Source organism: Mauremys reevesii, linkage group 16 (assembly GCF_016161935.1).
Source record: "Mauremys reevesii isolate NIE-2019 linkage group 16, ASM1616193v1, whole genome shotgun sequence".
In the NCBI taxonomy this organism is placed as follows: Eukaryota; Metazoa; Chordata; order Testudines; family Geoemydidae; genus Mauremys; species Mauremys reevesii.
The window spans coordinates 14443491-14465348 of NC_052638.1; the positions used below are offsets into that span (position 1 = coordinate 14443491).

General features: G+C 40.9%; 1 long non-coding RNA gene across 1 annotated transcript in view; it reads left to right on the forward strand.

Annotated features, from left to right (window-relative positions):
- The first annotated feature begins 18608 nt into the window (after positions 1–18608).
- LOC120384787 overlaps positions 18609–21858 on the forward strand; it is a 97943-nt gene continuing 94693 nt past the window's right edge. The window contains exon 1 of the long non-coding RNA XR_005589107.1: positions 18609–18681. This is a non-coding gene — a long non-coding RNA (uncharacterized LOC120384787). The remainder of the gene's footprint in view (positions 18682–21858) is intronic.

Here is a 21858-nt window from a genome sequence, read left to right on the forward strand (position 1 = left end):
TAAGAATTTCAGATAGAAATATGCAGTGAATAGGGTTTTGTCTCCCTCCTCTTTTGACTGACACATTCTTCCTTTGATCAAAGCTCTTTCAATCTCCAGAAAGAGAGAGAGAGAAAAAGGTGCCTTACATGTTCTTCACTTTTCTGTAGCAACGAGAGTGACTCTTGGGTTTTTCTAGTATGAAGATTGCCCAGGTACAAATATTTGAGGGAGAGACAAACTGTTAGGTGTTTCTGTGTGACCATGGCTAACTGCAAGTGTTAGCTATTACTTATGCACATCTTGCTTCATACCAACCCCATCCATTCCGGGCCCGGGTTTACTGGACCTAATTGATTCTAATAAAACCTAAGGTACTATAGCCCCCTCCTCTAGCCCTGTGAACAGGTAGGTGGTAACTTACATTGACTTCATTAGACTAGCATTCTCTCGGTGAGATATAACGTAACCCCCTTCACATGTCTTCCTTAGGCTCAGGCTGGATTCAGAGGTGATGTGTAAAAAGGGATACACATCTGGAAGTGGGTGAGAGCTTAAGTTAGGTTAGACAGAGCTTACATGCTCATGGGGCTGGAGGGGAGTGTAAACTGTACCCATTTCAATTTGCCTCTGGACATGTCCCTGGACAGTTGGTCTTGCCAAAGTGGTGCTGACACAGATGGTGTGTCGTCTTGTTGGGGTGGTCAATATCAGTGAATGGTACAAATCTTTATATATCCAGTGTACAATTCCATGCTTTTCTGTCTCTGAGGCAGCCTGGACTGATACGTAATTCGTAAGAGCTGCCTGGACACACGGCACCAGTGTGGGGCCTTTATTACCGTTCCAAAAATCTACGTACATGTATGCTGCTGCATTCATATCCAGTACAGCTGATGTCCCTGCAGCCAGCTGGGGCACCAGAACCAGGGGCACTGTTCTTGATTTTCATATGCTTAGATGAGGACGATCTTATTCCTCTCTGCTACTGAAGATACTATTGGGTAAAAGCAATAAACACCGAAAAGCAGGAGTCATGAAGGGGCTCCTCCGAAATAGACTATCCTCTGAAACAGGTTGTTGAACTTGCATGTTAAGATAGGATTTTCCATTCTGCAGGCTGGAAACATCACTGGCTTGGGGCTTCAGGAAAAACGAGGGAGAGAATGGGAAACCAGTCCTAGACTCAGCAGACGTGCAGTGTGAAGTAGCTGAAACAGACAGCACTGCAATTAGTCAGTGGGGTGAGACAGAGGGAAGAGTCCAGCTTTCTTCCAGCCAGCCACATGCTAGAAAAGGGGAAAGTGTGAACCCTCCACAAGTGAACTAAATGGGGGAGGAAGAGGGGATACCATGCAGATATGTAACAGTGATACTGTCTGCCCCTCACGCGCTTAGATTTGTTTGGGGAAGGGAGAGAGGGAGCTTGGGAGAAGGAGGAACAATATCAATTTTCAGGAACAGAACAGTTCCCATGAGCAGCAATACCAGCCTTCCCCCATATCTTTTCATGCAGAGCCCACTAATGCCCAAAAATTTCCACATAAATCCAAAATAGTGGCATAAGGTGGGTGGATGGATGATGATGATTATTTTTTAGGGCAACAGGTCAGAGATTTGGGGACATAAGCAAACTTACAAGTCATTTCAATAGCTGTAGCATTTCTTAGAAAGTGGGTACCGACAAAGAAGTGTCAGCCATGTGGAAAACTACTTTCATGCTAGGGCTAAGGATTGACAGACCTTGCTGAGAAAATTCTGATCACTGGAGTCAAAGCTGCTTTGTGTTGGTCCATGCGTGTGGTGTGTTTCTTAAATGTGAAGAGTGTGAGGGGGCAGAATACTGACTGCTTAATTTCCAAGATCCTCCCTGCAACTCTTCTTCAACTGGGGTGCGATTGTGAAGGAAACAGGGCGTAGTTCTAGGCGCGGGCGAAATGCCATATGCAGCAGGACGCCCTTGGCGAGTTACTGATCAGCTCAGTGGCGAAGTCAGAGGCACTGCTACACTGGGAGCACTGTGAAGGGCCTTATCCTTAGGACCACTGAACATCTCCAAGTGCCATTAACTTAAAAAAGAGTTAGGAATGCTCAACTCTTCTCAGTCAGCCCTTAATTCATGTAAACTGCAGCTTAATTTTGGCAATTATAGAACCACTATTAAAATGCTTACTGAGATGCTTGTGATTGCTTAATAATCTTTGTCGGTCTGCACAGTAGTAATACCATGTAGTTATACATAATTAAACCAATACTGTGCAGTAACATATGGTTTGTGTACAACACAGTAAGAACTTCATTAGGTCAGTGACTTAAAATCTTACTTGAGCACATATAATGACTGCATTTTAGTTAAGATTGTCATACTGTTTATGTAGCTCTAAAAAAGAAAGTGTTTCAGAGCAGACAGATTTCTTTTTCTTTATAAATACTCCAAATAATAGGTTGGTTTCAACTAGACTTCCTGGCTCTACAATGATTGCTGTATTCTGTATGAATATTTCTAGATCCCAAGCATTTCATAATCTTGTGCGTCATTATTTTAAACATCTATTTCTTTTTCTCCACAAAAATGTTTGACAAAACACGTGGTTTACCTCCTGAACTGGTACTGTAAATTTATTTTTTAACTCATTCCTTTAATTCAGTCTTGGAGTGAATCAGCAGAACAAACTATAGTGCAGTCAAGAAAGTGTATCTAAATGTAGCAATTGATTTTAGTCAGTTGTTTTCATACTCCAGGTGTACCAAAACATTTCCAAGGGAATAGGTGTTCATAGAACCATAGGACTGGAAGGGACCTTCAGAGGTAATCTAGTGTAGTCCCCTGCACTCATGGCAAGACTAAGTATTATCTAGACCATCCCTGACAGATGTTTGTCTAACCTGCTCTTAAAAATCCCCAATGATGGAGATTTCACAACCTCCCTAGGCAATTTATTCCACTGCTTAACCACCCTGACAGGAATTTTTTCCTAATGTCCAATCTAAATCTCCCTTGCTGCAATTTAAGCCCATTGTTTCTTGTCCTATCCTCAGAGGTTAAGAAGAACAATTTTTCTCCCTCCTCCTTGTAACAACCTTCTATGTACTTGAAAACTGTTATGTCCCCTCTCAGTCTTCTCTTCTCCAGACTAAACAAACCCAATTTTTTTTCAATCTGCCTTCATAGGTCTTATTTTCTAGATCTTTAATCATTTTTGTCGCTCTTCTCCAGACTCTCACCAATTTGTCCACATCTTTCCTGAAATGTGGAGCCCAGAACTGGACACAATACTCCAGGTGAGTCCTAATCAGCACGGAGTAGAGCAGAAGAATTACTTCCTGTGTCCTGCTTACAACACTCCTGCTAATACACCCCAGAATGGTGTTTGCTTTTTTTGAAACAGTGTTACACTGTTGACTCATATTTAGCTTGTGATCCGCTATGACCCCCAGATCCCTTTCTGCAGTACTCCTTCCTAGGCAGTCATTTCCCATTTTTTATGTGTGCTACCGATTGTTCCTTCCTAAGTGAAGTATTTTGCATTTGTCCCTATTGAATTTCATCCTTTTTACTTCATTTCTCCAGTTTGTCCAGATCATTTTGAAATATAATCCTATCCTCCAAAGCACTTGCAACCCCTCTGAGCTTGGTATCGTCCGCAAACTTTATAGGTGTACTCTCTATGCCATTATCTAAATCATTGATAAAGATATTGAACAGAACCAGACCCAGAACTGAGCCCTGCGGAACCCCACTTGTTACGTCCTTCCAGCATAATTGTGAACAACTGATAACTTCTCTCTGGGAATGGTTTTTTCCAACCAGTTATGTACCCACCTTATAGTAGCTTCATCTAAGTTGCATTTCCCTAGTTTGTTCATGAGAAGGTCATGTGAGACAGTATCAAAAGCCATGTCTACCACTTCTTCCCTCCCCACCCGCCATCCACAAGGCTTGTTACCCTGTCAAAGAAAGCTATTAGGTTGGTTTGACAAGATTTGTTATTGACAAATCCATGTCAACTGTTATCACTATTATTTTCTAGATGTTTGCAAATTGATTGCTTAATTATTTGCTCCATTATCTTTCTGGGTACAGAAGTTAATCTGACTGGTCTGTAATTCCCTGGGTTGTTCTTATTTCCCCTTTTATAGATTGGCACTATATTTGCCCTTTTCTAGTCTTCTGGAATCTCTCCTGTCTCCCATGACTTTTCAAAGATAATTGCTAATGGCTCAGATATTTCCTCAGTCAGCGCCTTGAGTATTCTAGGATGCTTTTCATCAGGCCCTGGTGACTTGAATACATCTAACTTGTCTAAGTCATTTTTAACTTGTTCTTTCCCTATTTTCACCTGTAATCCTACCTCATTTTCACTGGTATTCACTATGTTAGACGTCCAATCACCACCAGCCTTCTTGTTGAAAACTGAAACAAGTCATTAAGCATCTCTGCCATTTCCACATTTTCTGTTATTGTCTTTCCCCCCTCATTGAGTAATGGTCTGACCCTGTCCTTGGTCTTCCTCTTGCTTCTAGTGTATTTGTAGAATGTTTTCTTATTACTCTTTGTCTCTAGATAGTTTGATCTCATTTTGTGCCTTGGCCTTTCTAATTTTGTCCCTACATACTTGTTTTATTTGTTTATATTCATCCTTTGTAATTTGACCTACTTTCCACTTATTGTAGAATTTATTTATTTATTTTTTTTTTAAGATCATTGACGATCTCTTGGTTAAGCCGGGGTGGTCTCTTGCCATACTTTCTATGTTTCCTTTGCAGTGGGATAGTTCGCTTTTGTGCCCTTAATAATGTCTCTTTGACAAACTGCCAACTGCCTTCAATTGTTTTTCCCCTTAAACTTGCTTCCTATGGGATCTTACCTACCAGCTCCCCGAGTTTGCTAAAGTCTGCCTTCTTCAAATCCATTGTCTTTATTGTGCTGTTCTCCCTCCTACCATTCCTTAGAATCATGAACTCTACCATTTCATGATCACTTTCACCCAAGCTGATGACAGAGTAGGGACTATAGACATAAAGTGAGTAAATAAGATGCAAAGTTTTAATGAGAGTCATGAACTATTGGAACTGATTGCCAAGGGATATAGTAAATTTTCCATCATCTAAAGTCTTTAAATCAAGACGGGATGCTTTTCAACAAGAGTGTCTCTCTTAGAAGCTCAGATTATTGGGCTAGATTCAGGAATCTCTGGGTGAAATTCTATGGTGTGTGTCATGTAGGAGATCAGACTAGATGATGAAAATAGCCTTTTCTGACATTGGGGACAAGGCATGGGCCAATATGCTGCTTTATCAAATACCCTTATCCAAAATGGGTGTGGGATTTCTGTCTTCCTGTGGAGAGTTAGAGAAAAGAAGGGTCTTTGGTTTTTCCATCTAAAGACTAAACACCTAGAGGTTCTCCAAACTCTTAATTTTGCAGGTTCTCTTTCTTTCAAGGGCCCAACACCCTGAATACCGCACTGCTTGGCTTTTAAAACATTAATTTATGCAGAGTAGCCAGAGCGGCACCGTCGCCCCTCTCAACACTAGTTTTCAGTAGGAGCCCAAGGTCTGGAGCATGAACCTTAGGCGTAGAACAGCGATTCTCAAACTGGGGTCTGTGAGAGTACCGCAGGGGGTCCGTGGGCCCCACTGATCAACTCCTTCCTCCTCCCAGTGCCTCCTGCATGCCAGGCATAGGTCATATTTTCTAGACAGGGAAAGGGTGTGCTCAGGGGATGGGGGTGGGAAGAGGCAGGGGTGGAGTGAGGGCGGGAATAGGAGGGGTAGGGTGGGGCCTTGGGGCAAGGGAAAGCGTGGAGTGGGGGTGGAGCCTGGTGGTGAGCAGGAGGCTTGGGGCATCCATGAAAAATTGTAAATCAAAATGGGGGTCCTTGGGTTGCTAAAGTTTGAGAACCCCTGGCATAGAGGACAGCATGCTACCAACAGAGGGACTCCTGAAACACTGTGTCTGCTTTTTGGAGAGGTACTGGCCAGGGAATGGAGTATTGTGAGTTCTATATATAATACTACTCGATACAGCATCTCACTTGACCCCATAAAAGTAATCAAGCCACTTGTGCATATATTTTAATGTAAACATCTTTTGCCTACTTCTACAAAGTGTAATATTATGGGGTTTCATCTAGAAATAATTATTTGGTTTAAAGTAATGCGACAGCCATCCTCCTATGCATATATTAGATTCTCTCTCTTCCAAGATTAGTTAGCTGATGCTCATTCACTTAAAGCATCCTTAAAAAAAATCAGGCAGGGTGATAGCACCCAGTTATTCCTCCCTTTTTAAAGGGCTCTTTGTGGCCTTTCTTTCCCTAAACTTATGAAAAAAATAAAGTCACTTGGCTCTGTAGGTTCTTATAGCCTGGAGAGCTCATGTTAGCTCCTCTATGGTATGAAAAGTTTTTGGATCATAAACGTTTGAGATTTTTTTGTTGTTTCTTTAGATTTCTGAATCCTGTAGCCCTCTCTTTTTTGGCTGACAGGTGTATGTTCTGCTGCAAACAATGCACGTTTCATCAGTGAATCTGAGATGCCAGCTATAATTAACTTACTTGTTTTGTAGGACTTTTTAAATGTAAAACTATAAAAACTTGTATGTACTAGTTTGCTTTCATGCATAAGCATATTTCTTACATGGGAAAAGTGTGGTTTAATCCGGAAGAGCAGAAAATAGATTTCAAATTGCCACTAGCCTTTTATATTTCAAAAATCAGCATGAGCCTTTATTTCTTTGTTTACAGTTTATTGGGGCTAGAGTTTTAAAAGCTTAATGCAGACTTTATAGATACTTTACAGTCAGTCACTGAGATTTATGGGCTCAGAGTGGTTCACATTTTTATTCTTCAGTATATCCATTATTGTTAGATGCCGCGTAGTCATTGCACATAGATGACTGATTTTTCTGGTATTTTACATTTTTACTCTTTAGGAAAAATACTTTGTTAAAGAAGCTCCAGGTGAATGGATTAATTAAAGAACTGTTATTACTTCTTATTGAAGTTGACACATAGTGCATGTTCATTTTAAGTCAGTGTAAGTAAGCAGAATGTGAGGCTGCAATCTAATCCAAAACCCACTGCACAGAATAAGGCCATATCTACACTATAAAATTATGTCGACCTAAATTACATAGGCGTATAGCTGCTGCAGTAATTACATCGCTTGTGCGTGTCTACACTTTGCTCCTTGTGTTGGCAGTGCATGTCCTCACCAGGAACACTTGTATCAATTGAACTGTCGGTGGGGGCATTGTGGGACAGCTTCTGAAAGTCAGCAACTCAGTGCCTACGTTGACACTGTGCTGACCTACCGACATCAATGTTGACTCTATGCCTCTGGTGGTGTAGTGGGCAAGTTATGTCAGCAGGAGCGACATTTTCATGTAGACACTTGCAGAGTTAGGTTGGCATAAGTTGTCTTGCTTCAACCTAACTCTGCAGTGTAGACCAGGGCTAAGAAATATTGCTCTCCCAAGAACTTCCTTCTCTTTTCCCCATGTCCTGTTACCACTCAGTCCCCACTTCTATCCTCTCTCTATGTACTGATGGCGTCTTTATTCACTGCGGGCCAAGGTTCTGTTGCCTTTGCTCATGTCTAGTAGTGCCTTCGTTTACAAGTAGTCCCACCTATTTCATTGTTATTGGCACTGTTGGAATTATTGGCACTGTATGGGATTACTCCATGTAAATTAGAGTGGCAGAATCTGACCCACTGTTATCTTTCTATAATGTAAATTCCTTTGAGCAGGTTATAGCTGTATAGAAACATGAACCCCTTCTGTATTATGTGCTCAACTGTTCACAGTGCTGATCATCTCCGTTCTCTTTGGGGAAAAAACCAGCAGGATCTGAATGTGCCCAGCACTCCACAGGAGTGCTCAGCACCTTGCAGGATTAGTCAGGCCTGACTAATCCTGCAAGGTGCTGAGCACTCCTGTGGAGTGCTGGGCACATTCAGATCCTGCTGGTTTTTTTCCCAAAGAGAACGGAGATGATCAGCACTGTGAATAAATATATAAGCACTAAATTAAAATAGTTCCAGAGAGTGTTAGTTCCAGTGTAAATATGGTATTCTTATTTTAAAATTAGAAATATTTAGGACAGTTATGAGACATGCATTATTAATCTGCAAGACTGGACCCATTACATTCTCTCTAGCAGACACAAATAGATTTGTGCCCATATATTTTGGGTTTTTTAAACAAATATCATACTGTTCAACCCATAATACATACAGGAGCATATCTATTCAATTAGACTACAAGAACAACTTAATGGGGTATAAAATTCTTTGACCAACCTGTGTTACATCAACCATATTTTGCACAACTAATGGTACATTACAGATGCAGGATAAAGCGAGTTGTACTTGTTATATATTACTTATAATGAAACTGTAGTAACAAGCCTGTAGTTTCAATTGGGTGAGATTCTTCACTTGCTATCCTAAACTGTTTCCCTGCAGGGCTTCAATGTGTTTCTGTTTTAAAAAATTCAATACATTGCAGATTCCTCCATCACCAAACAAATGGCTGTTCAAAGTTCACATTAAGAAATGTTAGGCATTTGCCTGAAAGAACTGGAATATATATTTTTGATTAAAGCGTAAGTTTTCAGACCTTAAATGTTTTCATTTGTGTTGGTGCATAAGAGAGAGAAAAGGGCAGGAATAATGGCCATCATTTTAAGAAATAGGTTTATTTAATAATGTAAAAATTATAATGACTTTTACTGCTATTTATCTGAGTTGCCATGTTCTGAGAAGGGCTATGGAGAGCACCTGGACAGACCCTACTAAAGAGTGCCGGGACAGGGACTGATGTTGGAATGGTAGTTGAAAGAAGGGAGACTCTGTAAAGTAATGCACATTGGAAAAAATAACCCCAACTATACATACAACATGATGGGGGCTAATTTAGCTACAACGAGTCAGGAAAAAGATCTTGGAGTCATCGTGGATAGTTCTCTGAAGATGTCCACGTAGTGTGCAGAGGCGGTCAAAAAAGCAAACAGGATGTTAGGAATCATTAAAAAGGGGATAGAAAATAAGACTGAGAATATATTATTGCCCTTATATAAATCCATGGTACGCCCACATCTCGAATACTGTGTACAGATGTGGTCTCCTCACCTCAAAAAAGATATTCTAGCACTAGAAAAGGTTCAGAAAAGGGCAACTAAAAGGATTAGGGGTTTAGAGAGGGTCCCATACGAGGATAGATTAAAGAGGCTAGGACTCTTCAGCTTGGAAAAGAGAAGACTAATGGGGGATATGATAGAGGTATATAAAATCATGAGTGATGTCGAGAAAGTGGATAAGGAAAAGTTATTTACTTATTCCCATATTACAAGAACTAGGGGTCACCAAATGAAATTAATAGGCAGCAGGTTTAAAACAAATAAAAGGAAGTTCTTCTTCACGCAGCGCACAGTCAACTTGTGGAACTCCTTACCTGAGGAGGTTGTGAAGGCTAGGACTATAACAATGTTTAAAAGGGGACTGGATAAATTCATGGTGGCTAAGTCCATAAATGGCTATTAGCTAGGATGGGTAAGAATGGTGTCCCTAGCCTCTGTTCGTCAGAGGATGGAGATGGATGGCAGGAGAGAGATCACTTGATCATTGCCTGTTAGGTTCACTCCCTCTGGGGCACCTGGCATTGGCCACTGTCGGTAGACAGATACTGGGCTAGATGGACCTTTGGTCTGACCCGGTACGGCCATTCTTATGTTCTTATGTTATGTTCTTATGAAGAGGGGTTTGAAGGAGATGACATTAACTATGGTAAGGGTAACTGTCTCCCTTGGAAAACCCATCATGTCTGTGTACATCAGTAAGATTTTTTTTACCTTCACTGATAGTGAAAAATATTCTTGGCACAAATTCTAGTCTGACTTTATGCCTCTATACAATATCCCATTGATATTTGGTATAGTCTGAGATTGGAGTGCTACCCTTAACCCTGAGTTCTTTGACTGAAACCTGGCCCTTTGTATTCTGTTGGTTTTCTGTGTGTTGTAGTAGTGTTCCACATAATTTCTATTATAAAGGAGAAATTAAAAATCATGTTTAAGGAAAATTATTAATCTGTCACAAAAATGATTAAAGCATTTAAAATTTTAACTTTTTGCCAGTTATGTAGTATGCTTTTTGCATTTCATTTAGGTTGGATAGTGAAACTGGATGGCTTGGTTTCACTTTCTGGATATGTGGTGTGTACAGTGGAATTGCATCTTACACGGGGGTTAGGTTCTAAAGTCAGCGCATAAGGCGAAAATGGCGTTTAGTCAAAATTACCCTTGAAAATCCCTTAAATTGCCTATAAAGTACAGTATACAACCCTGTACAGTAATATGTATAATGTATACAGTAATGTACAGTATATAATAGAGTACATATGCAAAATATTTTACAGTACTGTATTTTTAATTACAGGGGGTAATTACAAGGGGTTGTCAGGGCTTGATGTCGATCCAGGAGACGGAGGTGACGGAGAGTGAGTCGTAGATGAAGTGGTTGGCCCTGGTTCAGCTCGAGAAGTTGATTGCATAGGTTCATCTGCTGCTTGTTGTTTTTCCTTGAAAAACATGGTGATTGGCAACTGTCACTGTTTTCTCTTGAGCTGCTCAAACATTTCTTGATACGGTCTCAAATTGTCCGTAATATTCCGTGTGATTTTGAGGCTTCGTTCCATAGAGGGATTGTATTCAGAAATTAAATCATTCAAGTGTTTCTCTGCTTGGAACAGTTCAGCAAATTTATAAAGATTCCAACTTGCTGGCTCTTCCTGTTTGTCGTCGTCATCTTTTTCTTCTGTAGACGATTTTATCAGTTGCAGCTTCACCAGTAGTCTGCACGTTTTTGACGTTGAAGTGGTTCCTAAAACTGTTAAGTCAACCTTGGCTGGCTTTGAATTCCTTCTCATCAGAAGGCTGCCCCTCTTCGGCGGGAGGTTTGAACAGCATGTAGAGGCTAAGAGACTTTTCTCACAATGTGTTGCCATCGATAGGCACACGTTTCCAGTTCATGTCTTCCTGCCATAAGTTTAATGCCTTTTTTTCAGTCTTCACTAGAGTCTTATCACGCACCTGGCTTGTCCCTTAGCAGTTATTGGTGCACTTGATGCCACGGGTTGACGAATTTCTCTCTCTTGAATCTTGATGGCACGGATGCTAGATTCATTGCGCCATATTTACGCGCCACATTAGAGACCAACATACCATCTCTCAATAAGTCTAACACAACCAGTTTTTCCTCCAGTGTTGGAACATATTGCTTTTTCTTTGGTTGAGCACCAGATGAAGTAGTTGGCTTGCATTTAGGGGCCATGTTGTATGAAAAATACAACACTAGAATCAGACTCACGAGATGCTCATGCTATGAGAGGCACATGGGAACTGAGGCCAACTGAGGGAACAGCAGATTCACATTTCCCATCTCACGCTCACTCCGGGGCATATGCTCATTGGGTGGAACTGCCCACACTATTTACAGGTATCTTGTTGTTTTTCTTTTTTTTGCCGAGCGCGTATAATTGAATTTGTGTAAGTTAAATGTGCGTATGATGCGACTCACGTGTACCACTATTATGCTTTGTTTTAGATTTCGAATATTGCTTTTTCAATGTGAGTGTTTTTTGTTTTTGTTTTTCCCCAAGTGTATGCAATAATAGAAGTAAGTCATTGCATTATAGCTAGACAGCTGGGTGGGAATGCCAAGTACAATTACTTTTTTTTAAACCATCCATAAATACATTCCGGAAAACTGATTTGCAGGCTGTTCTGATAGGGTTCTGTAAATTGAAAACAAAATTTTTGGTCCAAACTACTTGCTTAATATTCTTCAGAGTAGATTCCTATTTGTAAATAACAGTTAAAATATTTCATGCAAGTTGCATTGAATATTCTAAATAAAATATTTCTTATGTGAGGTTTTTTTTTAATTTAATTGACATTAGGGGAACCCCAGGAATTCACACAGAGAAAATGTCACTGAATTAAAGAAATAATGTAAGTTGACTTTCAGCTATGAAAGATGGTAAAATCAAGTTTGGTAAACTTAGCAGTGTAGATTTTATGGATCATGGATGAGGATTATTTTTGTTTTACTGTAAGTTGACAGATACTTTGAGTATATTTGACTCTGCATCTCCTTTCACTAATTAGGGCTCATAAACATTTGTGTTGTAGAACATTTTTTTTTTCAAGAAACCACTACACCTTCACAAATAAGGAAACTGTACTGTGCATAACTATTAGGGGTGCAATGTTCATTCTACAGACTGTAATTTAATAGAATAACAGCGAGTAGAGTAGTGTATCAGTTAATTTTCAAAACATTTTATGCCACACAAATTAGCTCAGGTCCTGGAGGGCAAAATGACAAGAGGTTACTCGTATACTGTGTATTTAATTAATTGAAAAATGCTCAAATTGCTTTTACAGTTGTTATTAAAAAGCAGAATCAGTGTTGCCAGTGCTCAACCATAATTAGAACCCCGGGGAATTAAATATTTAGCATTAGTAATGTAACAGCACTTAGGACACAAATTTCTATTTTTGTAATGAAAGCAATACAGTGTAAGTGCAAATGGCTGAAACGACAGCTGTGACAAGTGAAACAGCCTGGGATATTTCAATAAGACACCTCATTGGACAGCAAGTCTTGCCACATTACTCGATTGTAAGAGATCTGCAAGTTTAAATCCCAGTAGTAACGCATTACCCCAAGTATTTAGATTTCTAATTGCTTGCAGGATGAACAGTTGGGCAAATGTCTTGCCATAAGTGGTTGAAATGTATAGTGTTTTCCTAAATAACCCTAAAGAAGTTCATGCCTTTGTCAGTTGGGGGAAGGGGAAAATGTGAGAATGTCAAAGGGTGGTGGTGGGGGGAAGAGATTTTGTTTGTTTTAAGTTTAATTACATTTTAAGCATAAATGCTTTCAGTGATACAACATGAAAAGTCAGATATTGGGCTCTAATGAGCTGTAGTGGTAGATGGCTGGGGACCCTAAGGGATTCATTCACTAAATTAACTGGATAAAAGTACTTGGTTTGGGCACAGAATGATGGCTGAGTTGTGCTTAAAACCCAGTTACCGAGCTGTCTCTCATTCCTATTTTCATTCTAAACAGGCCATGCAGAAACTTTAACTGCCGCCTGTTACAACGGTTCAGCTTGTCAAAAGGTATTCTATTACCAGCTAATAAGTAATAAAGTGTATTTTACTTCATTTCTCTTGGGGGGGGGAAGAGGGGGTTAAATTGAAACCAGTTGTGTATCTATCAGTTAAAAAGCCACACAAACCCCTCTCCCCCCACAGTGGTACTTAGATGAGGGGTAAGTTTGAATTTATTAAACAAAAAATTACTTTCTAGAAATTCCAGCAATCGGAAATAGTGGAAACAGCTGTTGATGGAGAAGACACACTCGTTCTGATGGCCATTTGTGTGGGGGACGTATTCTGTGTGTGTAGACAGAATGTATACGCTGTGTATACTCTGGAGTGCTTAGAGCTAAGTACTGCACCGAAACATGACAGACCATTTTCTGACATGCACACAGACACAGCCTGACGATCATTACAGGTACAGGACATTCCCAAACTATTGGTCTCTTGGTATTGGTGGTTGTCGTTGTGTCCATTACAAACCACTCTGGTTCAAGGTTTATTTGAAACAGGGTCCAAGCCTACGAGTATGTCTTTGTTTTAAATTGAAAAAGGCTTTTGTCTCAGCGTTTCAAAGAATAGCCTTTAATAAAATACCTTTTGTCATAAATGGTCCCAGCGTGCTTTAGGAACTATAGTTCCAAGAAGTGTTCAGCTGTCACTGAAATGCAGCCACTGCTGGGGTAAAAATAGCAGTAGCAGTTCAGGGGAGGTATTAAAGTATGTTATTGTGTGTTACATGCAGAAACTATTAAAAGAACATTATTAAGGTTGCAAACTCAAGTTAGGAAAAGTCAGACTTAAGGTTACCTGTGCCTCCAGCCTGTTCCTGTCCGGTCTCTTCCCCACTCCTAATGAGTCCTTTTCTACTTCTCGTCCCCGTCTCCCCCACCCCTCCATTTCCTTGTGCCAGTCTCTTTGCCCAGCCAGTCCCAGTTTTCTCTCCCCTCATCTCCTTATCAGATCTCCCATCTCACCTCCTTCACCCCACACCCCACCGGTTTTTGGTTCTAATCTCTTTGCTCAGCATGTCCCCGTCCCCTGACTCCTCATTCGATGTGTCCCCCAATCTACTGCCTGAAAGCCGCCTCACCCTGGCTTCATCTCGGTCCCAGTCTCCTTCCAATCCAAGTCCCCTCTCCATGCCCAGTATTCTTGCCCGGCCATTCAATCTATCCCTCTGTCAAACTTTCAGCTCCAGTCCCAGTTTGCCCCAGTCTACTCTTCTCCCCTCCCCCCAAAATCTGTCTCTTGTCCCCTCTGCATTTGGGTTGGGTGGCTTCTTTCTCCTCTTTGTCCCTTTCTTGTGCTCTCATTTTCTCCCGCTTCTGGTTCGGCCCAGGCAGTCTCCTTGCTCTCAGTGTAGGAGCCTGAACTCGGACCTGACACAGCCGGTGGCAGCCCAGAGCTAAAACTGCATGAGAGAGTCCTGCTCAGCTCCACTGGGTATGTGCAAATGAAGACTTTATTTAGAGGTTTATAATTTGGCCAAATTTAGGTGCATTTTCACTGGGTCAGCAAAGGCACATTATTGACACATAGGCCACCCCCTGCCAAATTATCAAGCCTCTGCTAGAGCTTTTCAAAGAAAAACCAAAATTTAACATAAGCAAAACAATTTATTTCCCCCCACACACTCTCGTTCTTGAAAAGGGCTGAGCCCCTTTGGCTGAAATTTCCCTCCCCAAACTCAGCCTGAGGCAGACACCTGGCATGGAAAACTTCAGCCCGAATATTTAAAGTATGATCAAATTATAAGCAAGTGAAAACAGGGTCTTTATAATGGGAAGTGTTGGGCAACTTTAAGCAGTGTTACCAGCTCTGCCTATAATCTGTGAAAATTGAAGGGTACGTGTAAGTAGGTTTGTAATTATCCAAATTGGAATGTGAGCAGGACACTTCATATGACACCTTACCTCTTAGCAAAGTGCCAGGGCATATTAATGACTACAAGTGACTAGGCTCCTTGGTTTTGTGTTCCAGCATCTCTGACCAAGTAAGGGTCCCCTCTGATAACTTGGTGAAGCATTGTTTCAGGATTGACTTGTAGGAAAGCGCGCCCCCTATTGAGACTTACTGGCAGCTCTCCTGGTTTTTCCATGGTGGTCTCAGAACAAATTTGACCCCATTTAGCTTGGGGGTAGATATTATGAGATTACAAAGGAATTAGGGTTTGAAAAACACTCTGTGGTCTGTAATTTAACAGATTTGTGTGCACTTGATAGAAAAGTGGCATTACAGAAAATTAGTATGTTGCTGGGTTAAAAAATCTTCACTGATGCTTAATTTTCATGTAGGAAAATGTTGCTGTACATGGTATTTCTCCCCCAGCCCCTTTAATTCCCGCCCCCACACACACACCTGTAAGGATTTGGGGCCTTTCACTCTCTTCTCCCATCGGTTTTATCCAGTGTAACTCCATTTAACACCAGTGTTTTACTCCAGTGTAAATCCATAGTTTTGATTTACACCAGTGTACGTTAGATCAGAATCAGACCCTTTGTGTATCTATGAGCTGCAGTGAGGCACCAGTGTGCATGAGCAGCAGCTATGCTGACACAATAGTGGTGCCTTTGCAGTCTATCATGTCAGGGATCTAAGCCGACTCTGTTCTGGCCTGGGACAACTTATTTATTTTTGAGTCTATTTCCACAAAGCTCTTTTCTTACAACAGTGTTGAGGCTTGATCCTGGCAATGACAGACAAGATGCAATTCCTATAAGTCCTGTCTCTTTCAGAGGATGTCAGCACAGTAGCAGTGGGGACCTGCTTGCATCTGAGTTGCCAGGCGATTGGCAGTTTTAAAGAAATCTTTCTGTTCTATTCTAGTTTTGTTCTTTGGCATCTCTTCCGCCAATCGATGTACCCAGTGTGTCCCGTGCCATACAAAACGCAAACAGAGTCAGTGACCCCTTTCCCATTTCTCATCCTTCAAATTCAGAATAAAATACTGAGGCAAATGCAGCTGCCCTCTTCTGATCCAAGTTCTGTCTTATTCTCTTCAGAAACATGGCAACAAGTCAAAGGAAATCAACTCTTTCCAGCATCCAGTTCCTGCTTAACGTTTTTTTTTAACTTGCAATATAATTAAATTCATCAAAAGAAAATTCAATGGTCAAGGTAACATTTCATGTGTAGCTTCACCTGCTATCTGGATAATACAGGAATTCTTTCTGAACTCTGGCTCATAATGGAGGAAGGCAGGCAGAACTAAGGCTACTGTGTCGATTGCATAGTAGCACCAAAAAGTGTGTTGGGGCTCCATAGACTTACCAGCATATTTCCTTGTTCGAGGTGGGTTCATGGGAAGCAGCAGCAACCACCATCACAGTGTGTGTTAGCAGCACCATTTGCATTGGAGGCTGGATTATCTCCACAGTTATGAAAGTTTTCCAGGGGTGCTAGTCTCATTTGTTGGCAGTCTCGTCCAGCCATATTTGACACCCTCTAGAGCCTAATGAAGGATTTATTTTTAACACACTTCATTATAATTCACCGATTTAAGATAATCCATGAATCTGAAGTTTCCTTTTCAGAAAAGAATAAATAGATTAAATGTTTGAAATATGTCCCACAATATACAACACAGCCCACCATTTCTACTTCCTGAACTAGATCTGCATCCTGCTGTTGCACATTTGATATTGACCAGTGGTAAAATTTTCAAAGTGTCTAAATCCCATTTTCAAAATTTCACTTTGGGATTTAGGCTTCTATGTGACTGAAGTCTTGTCTGTACTAAAAGGGGGTTGCCGGCTATACTGGCAAACCCTTCTCGTGTAGATTCAGATTATACTGGCAAAACTGTTTAAAAAAACAATAATAATCATATTCTTTAGTGATACTGGCAAAAGTTTCTAGCGTGAACCAGGCCTGAATCACTCTTGAAAATGGTACTTAACCTCCAAAGTCACTTAGGCTCTTTTGAAAATTTTTCATGCCTGACTTAATGCCCCTCTTTAATCTATTATTTTTTCAGTTTATTGTAACCTGTTGCACTTCAGTGATTATAGTTGAGTTCAGTTTGGTAATTAATGAGTAATGATGTTCTGGTGATGGCCTAATATGAGGCAAATTAAAATGACCTAAATGGTAGTTCAAAATGTAGCCTGGTATGGCTTTATATATGGGAGGGAGAGGCCCTTTTTTGTTGCTTGTTAAATTTTTGGTTTGGCTGGTTTTCACAACTTGTTGTCACCGTCACAGAGCGTCATATGAAAAGGAAGGAGACTGGTGACTGACTTTGTTGGTAATTTTCTCTCTAACATCTAGATTAGGAGGTTATGTGTTTGTCTCTGCCTTATTAACTAGATGGCTCACTCCACCAAAAATTATACTACACTAGAGGAGGACACTGCTGCTTGTCACCCCCAGGCTCTTTTGTACTCTATAGATCCAACAACTACTGTGCCCCTACTTAAAATAATGTTCTTTAAAAGGTTTAATATCAGTTGTAAAACTTTTTTTCTTTGGGGGGGGTTTGAAACATTTCATAAATTTGGAGTAAAGCTAGTAGGGGATACATTTATCAAGTTTCACAGGAGGGAAGATCACTATTTTTTCCACAAAGCATGTAACAATTTTTAAAACAAGCTTACTTTAGTCATTTCAAAACAGATAAGGCATCTGTAAAGTACAAGAAAACTGAAGTGCATATTTTAGCAACTTTTTCCTCTGTTCCATGGGAGCACAAAAAACCCAAACAAACAGGCTGATATATTCCAGGTACAAATTTGCATTTAGTTGGTAAGTGCAATAATCCTCTTTGCAGTCTGTATTTGAGTGTCACAGGTGGCATTGCATAAATAATACTTTGCACATGACTAGCACCTTTCAACCACGCATCTCTTGGCATTTTACAGTGATGGACAAGCATTCTAATCATCATTATATACATGGGGAAACTGAGGCACATAGTTTGAATGGCCCACGGTTACACAGTGCGTCAGTGGCAGAGCAGGGAAGGAGACCCAGCTGTCAGAGAAGAAACTGGGAGTCAGACTATTAGACAATGAAGGCAACTAATTGTATTGTCATAGGGTACTCTTGGTGCTGTCTAAATCCACATCAGATTTCAGTGTTAACCTGATTGTTATAACCCATGAGTCGAGGTCTTTGAAGAGATTCTTTCTGTGGATAGAAGTGTTCCAGAGCATGGCCTAGAAACTCCCTGTGGCACTTGGACAGCACTCAGTTAGTACCCTCCTGAGAAGTGAGGCTAAAACAAGCAGGTACAAAATGCCTCTTCTTGATCAAGGCCATTTTAAAATGCTGGTGTCTCATTGGGTAGACAGTCCCTAGGCTGTCCCAGCTGCTGAAGGGTTAACAGGCAGACTAGCTGCCTGCTCAGTTGGGGTTGATTAGTGGCCCTGCCACAGCTGGGGAGAGCAAAGGCTGCAGATCAGAAGGGAGGTCAGGCGCAGCTGCTGAGGGGCTGGAGAACCGCTGAGAGTAAGGTCCTTCAGCAATGGAGTGCTAGGAAGTCACCCAGGTTGCTGGCCTTCCAGAGGAAAAGGGTCACAGAGTAAGAGTCTGAAAAACAGCCTGCTAGAGAAGTGTGGTAGGGAAGTTGTCAGAGATTGGCAGAAACTGATTCCACCTGCTTCAGAAAGAGTCCCTGGACTGGAAGCCAGTGGAATGAGTGGGTCTGGGTTCCTTTTCCAGCCCCCACAAAGGGCTTATTAAAGCAGAGCACAGGTGTTTGAACCCCTTTTAACTCACTAGACTCATTGCTGCCCCAAGAAGAGAGAGCCTGTTAACAATTGAGGTGAAAGGCTAGAGTCAAAATGAGGAACTAGCAGATGGGGCTAAACACTGGTTGGCTGAACTGAGGCAGACTCCATAATACCTGCTCAGCCCCGGGGGACACCATCGACGGAAAGCAGCCCTGAACGCTCCCATTTTTTGTGTTTGTAAAAATGCAAACACATGTAAGTTTTGTGTGTTTGTGTATTTTTTTTAAACCTCAAAGGTGGTGTGTGCCTCAGTATAAACCAAACACTGTTGCTATTGTCAGCAAAAAAAAAATACTGCCTTAAAAACTAGGTTTTATTTAGAAAAATGGTTATTCTGAACTACAGTAACTTTCTGTAACCAAAGATATAACACAGATTTTAAATACTTTGTGTGGAACTAAGTTATTCTCTATTTACTTTATTAATATTGTGTGGCCTACATCACGGGGACTATTTTGGTAACAAGGACCATATCTGGTAGTGTTTGCAGAACAGGATCTTTTGACATTGGCTTTAACTTTGCTTTTAATGCTGACAGTTTTTATAAATAGGGTAACTAGGCCAGAAAAAATGTTTTGTACAGAGAACCCAGAATTGGGCTGACCTGTGTTGTCCTAATAACTTGAATGGATTTCCAAACATAAACGTAGTTTGGAAAACATACACTTGCATTAGCATGCCCAGCCCATAATGGGTGAATGAAGGGGAAATTTCTACTTCAGCTCTCCATTTGTACGGGTTTTTTGGTAGAAGGTTATTAGTCTCTTAATCTTACCTTTCTCATCGTGTATGTGACTGAAATGAATTGGTTAATGAGTGCCTGAACATCTGGTCAGACTCTGGTGGATACTTTGCCTGGGTTCCAGTTCCAAAAGGAGGATTAGCCACCTGGTGCAGTTTTCATGATAGGCTCACAAAGGAGACACCCACCTTAGTCTTATTGCAGATGATGAACGTATTTTAGAAAATTGCTTAACTTAAACACAAGGCCTTCCAAAAAAAAAAAAAAAAAGCTACAGGTTTGGAAAAGGTCCTTTTGTAGTTTAAAGTTACCATTTGCTTCATACTGAGGTCTAAAATGCCAATTATTATTTCTAGGAATGATTCCAAGGAGACTGACATGTACATACTGGACTTCTCTGGTGATTTCTCAAAACTGACTTCTTCACCTTTTATTAACATGGCACACAATGTTTTGCACACAATTATCTATAACACAGTGTGCTATGTTAAATCAATATAAACTAAAGGGCAATGAAGCATGCTGATGAGTAGCATTTTCAAGGGACAGTTATCATTACATAGCCTTAACCTACAAACAGATTTTGTAAAATGCAGAGATTGCTCAGCCTGGGCAACATTATGGGTTGATGAAAGGCCTGCACTAAAAGGTTCAAGCTTATATGATGGTGGTGTTGCTTTCCAAAGAGCACATTTTAGTAGAACTTTGACCCATACAATACTAGACAAGCTTTATAGCATGGCACTTTAGTAAACTTGTGGGATTATCCATTTGTTGCTTCACTTTGGAGTGGGTGAGTATAAAATCCTGAAACAAACTTGAATTAAAAAACAAAACACAAAACTAAATGGGTTAGATGTCTCTGCAAATCGGTATTACGGGTTCAATGTGTCTTTCTCAGTCAGAGGTGCCAGTTCTAGTGAAGCCGTGGTACTGAATGCTGTTAGCAGCTGCTGGGTGTTGGACTGTTTTGGAATAAAATGAGGACTCAGTCGAGTTCCTCAATGGACAGGTGTTCCTACTACAAAATATCACCATGACTTCTACTGACTGATACCCTGGATAATCAGTAGCTGAATTTTCAAGTTCCCATAGCACAAAGTATGGGATAGTAGAGGCCTCCTTTCAGAGTGTAACTTAAGGAATTTATTCCGAAGAGAGATCATGTAAAAACCTCTTGTAGTACATTTTATTTTTATAAATTAAACACAACCTGGTGTTCCGCCCCCCCCCCCCCCCCAACAATTTAGTAACATAGTCAAACCTTCAAATTAGACTAGAGATTTCCTGGGAGAAGTACAGCCAGTTGACCAGGATATCACACTTGCAACGCTGCCCAGAATCCAAATGAGCTTCTGACTCCATGTGGATTTGACTCTACATGTTGAGGTGGGCTGGTTCAAGGACTCTTATGAAGGGAGGATGAGGACAGGGTGGTAATGTGACAGGATTCATGGGGTGGATCTTGAAGTGCAAGTGCTCTCAGCTACTCAGAGTTCACGCAGGATTTCAGAAACTTGGACAGAAAATGAGTTTTTGTAAAACTGCTAGGGACAGATTCTATAGACAAGGACACTTCTGGATGTCAGGGAGACTCTTAAGTATTTGAGGCAGTTTCACAACAGCAGGACTTAGTCCTCTGCCACAAAGGGGGATGTTCTTGGTGTGTACAGGGGGGAGGAAGCCCTTTTGGTGGGGGTCTGGCCATACAGGTGTCTCTTTACCTCTAAGAACTTACCCTACACATTCTCTATCTGTAAAATGGAGATGATGATCCTGATCTCCTTTGTAAAGTGTTTTGAGATCTACTTATGAAAAGTGTTATAGAAGAGCTAGATATTGATTTACTTATTTTATGAGTGTAGTTGGGGGAAGAGAGTTCAGCATGGCTATGTACAGCCTCCTTTAGTCTGGCAAATGGATGGATCCAGGTTGGGTACATTTAGCTGAAATATTTTAAAATATACACCTCTCCCCTGACATAACGCGACCCGATATAACATGAATTCGGATATAACACAGTAAAGCAGTGCTCGGGGTGGGGGGGTTCTGCACATTCTGGCAGATCAAAGCAAGTTCGATATAACGCCGCTTCACCTATAACGCAGTAAGATTTTTTGGCTCCCGAGGACAGCGTTCTATCGGGGTAGAGGTGTATATGTGGTCAGTTCTTAGGTGAAGCTTTAGCATGGCCATGAAATGGACCCTCTCTGCTTTGAAAGAA